This window comes from Apium graveolens, chromosome 3 (genome assembly GCF_009905375.1).
Source record: "Apium graveolens cultivar Ventura chromosome 3, ASM990537v1, whole genome shotgun sequence".
NCBI lineage: Eukaryota > Viridiplantae > Streptophyta > Magnoliopsida > Apiales > Apiaceae > Apium > Apium graveolens.
In genome coordinates, this window is record NC_133649.1 from 59,882,632 (window position 1) to 59,886,106 (window position 3,475).

The following is a 3,475-nucleotide window of genomic DNA, read 5'->3' on the forward strand; positions in this document are numbered from 1 at the left end:
ATCCTCCTCGAAATCAAGAATTACAAAATCAGTAGGAAAGATGAGTTTATCCATTTTGACCAAAACATCCTCAACAATGTCCTCACGAATATGTAATAGAACGATCAGCCAGCTGCAGAGTCATATAAGTAGGTTTTGGAACAGGTAAGTTCAACTTCTTGAATATTGACAAAGGCATCAGATTGATGCTAGCTCCCAAGTCACATAAGCATTTGTTAAATGACAATTTCCAAATGGTACAAGGAATAGTGAAGCTTTCAGGATCTTTAAGCTTCGGAGATAATGTTTGTTGCAGCACAGCACTGCATTCCTCCGTGAGAGCATCTGTCTCTAAGTCATCCAACTTCACTTTCCGAGAAATTATACCTTTCATAAACTTCCCATAATTAGGCATTTGTTCAAGAGCTTTAGCGAAAGGTATGTTGATGTGAAGTTTCTTGAACACCTCCAGAAACTTCTCAAACTGCTTATCCAGATTTTTTTCTGCAACCTCTTAGGAAAGGGAGATGGAGGATAGATCTAGTTTCTCCCCTGTATTACCCTCAGAAGGAGTGTGTTCAATAGTAGTCTTCTTTGGTTCCACTTCAGCTTCCTTCTGCATTTCTTCCTCAGCTACAGCTTCTTCATCCGAAACTTTAGAGCGTTCGAGATTTGTAACCTTCCCAGACCTTAATGTAATTGCCTTTACCTGCTCCTTAGCTTCCCTTTTTCCTGGTACTTTAGTGTCACTAGGAAGTGTACCAGATTGATGATTTAGTAAGGCATTGGCAATTTTCCCAATTTAATTTTCCAAGGTCTTGATCGAAACCTCTTGGCTCTTGCACATGATCCTCAACTCCTCCAATTAATATTTTTCATTAGACTGTTACATCTGGAGTTGCTTCCTTGGTGTATATTGCAGTTGCTGAAAACCAAGAGGGTTGTACTATTTTGCTAGATACTGCTAATAAGGCTGCTACCGTATTCTGAGTATTGCTCCAGCTAAAGTTAGGATGATTGCGGTTGTTAGGATGATAGGTGGATGGTCAGGTTGTTGCGGCCTTTGAAAGTTGCTCACGAACTGAGCTGATTCACTAGAATTGGCACACTGATCAGTCTCATGGGCACCAGTACAAAGCTCACGGACACTAGTGATCTGATTAACTCCATAATTAAATAGAGAATGCACCTTCATCGTCAAAGCCTTAAGTTAAGCAGCTATAGCAGTAGCTGTCTCCAACTCCAAAATTCCTGCTACCTTACCCTGAGATAGTCTCTGAGTAGGATTCTGGTATTCATTAGCAGCCATCATTTTCAATCAGTTCATAAGCTTCATCATAGCTTTTAGTCCATAAGACTCCTCCTGATGCTGCATCAAGCATGGGTCTAGATGTAGCACCCAAACCATTATAGAAATAGTTAATGATCATCCAATCAGGCATCCCATGATGATGACACTTCCTCAGCATCTTCTTATATCGATCCCAAGCCTCACATAAAGACTCTTTAGATTGTTGAGCAAATTGAGTAAGTGCGTTTCTGATTGCAGCTGTCTTCGCCATAGGAAAGAATTTAGTTAAGAACTTTTAAGCAAGATCCTCACATTTGGTGATAGACCCTGGTGGTAGAGAATGTAACCAGCACTAAAAAAGCTTTATCCCGCAGAGAGAATGGGAAAAGCCTCAACTTAAGCATCTTCAGAAACTCCATTGAACTTGAAAGTGTCTATTAGTCGTTAAACACGCGCTAATAATACACACAAGTATACGAGTTCACAAGTAGTCTAGAATCTTTTCTAGTTCATTCCAACAAAGACTGTATTGGTTAACTATTTACTTTATGCACCTAAGCAACAATGTATGGTTATTATCCAATGCTAAGGCGATAACAAGTTGAGATTGTTTATAACTAAGAATTACGATAACAATTATAACTACGAGAATAAGATTGACTGAATTGATATATATGACAAACATGGGATTCTAACTTCATTAAATACTTCATTCAATAGCTTTATTATTCTTAACCTTGGCATGCAATGGTGATGACACTAATCAGATAACACGAAACTGATAAACGCCAACTTTCGTTGCACGAGTACCATTCTACCAGACATCCACAAAAGAGATAGAAGCTAAATAGGCACCAATTATATTGAGACCCTATATGTCTATAGAATTTAACAACATAACGATTTAAGCGCAAGTTATTTATCTTGATTACATAGGAAAAGTAAGATGGTTAAAATTACCCACGAATCATGCATAACACATACATGAACCTATGCTAGCATAGCAAGTTCTAAATCCTTAAATTCACTTTCGCTTCATTAAGAATTAACACACTATCTTATAAGTTTGTGACACTCATAAGACGAATACGCACAACCAAAACTAGGATATCATACAATCACCACATACTAAGGCATCAAACAATTTAACTAAAGAAATCCATAAATAAATCCGCTAGAACCCCACGATAACGATTAGCCCATAATCAGACTCATCATCAACGTGGGTTCCGATGAAAACATGATATAGCAAATGTAGTCTTTATACGAATAAATAAAACCAAGTACAAACAAGAGTATAGGATCAGCAAAACAATAAACAAGCATCCAAGTTACAACTCAAAACAAAGATTCACAAGCATAAACTAGATCGTCTTCGCCTTTGTTGAATTGTGCTAAAGGTCTCTTGCCGTCTTCTCCTTGCACTATGGTAAGTCTCTTACTTGATATCTATTAAAAATGACCTAATATGAATATATATAGCAGCCCTCAACAATCTGGAAGCCTTCCCTTTTAGAATTGTAGTAGAAACAGGATTCTGAAATTCGGCCTCGGCGTGGGCGCGCGCTATCACAGCGCGAGCGCGCTGCATTTCTGGAACCCCGGCGCGGCCACACGCTATCAAAGCGTGGGCGCGCCGTCCTTCTGGGAAAAACTCAGATTTCTTCTTAAATCTTGATGCTTCAAGCCGGCTTTCCATGAGCTTTTATTCCAACACCACCTGGACACCAAATTAGCAGCAAAATAATGCTAATTCACCTGATTACCTGAATAGTGCCTGAAATGCAAAAATACTAGAAAACACATTAAAACATACTCAAAGAACGAGAAACAAAAATACATGAATGTCACTCAACTTGAGTATAAATACACCAATTCAAAGCTTATTAGAGCATGATAAAGTGTCATAAATGTCACTCAACATACCCCCAAACTTGAATCGATGCTTGTCCTCAAGCATAAACAGACTCAAAGAACGAGAAACAAAAATGCATGAATGCAACTATATGAATGCAACGATCCCCTAATAGAATAACTCAACCAACCAACAAGCAACATATCAACAAATACAGTAATTCACATGAAGGTCAATCAAATTATACAAATCAACTTACAAACTAGAGATGTGCATGTGTGAAGATGCTTACAGATATACTATCGCAACTAGATCAATAACCATGACTCACTACTCATCAAGGCAATCGC

At 38.2% G+C, this 3,475-nt stretch overlaps 1 non-coding gene across 1 annotated transcript; it reads left to right on the plus strand.

The window, feature by feature from the left end:
* Positions 1 to 1,419: 1,419 nt before the first annotated feature.
* On the plus strand, positions 1,420 to 1,526 carry LOC141715998 (small nucleolar RNA R71). Its single transcript, XR_012572734.1, has one exon. It is a non-coding gene; the product is annotated as a small nucleolar RNA R71 (small nucleolar RNA).
* The last annotated feature ends 1,949 nt before the right edge of the window (positions 1,527 to 3,475 follow it).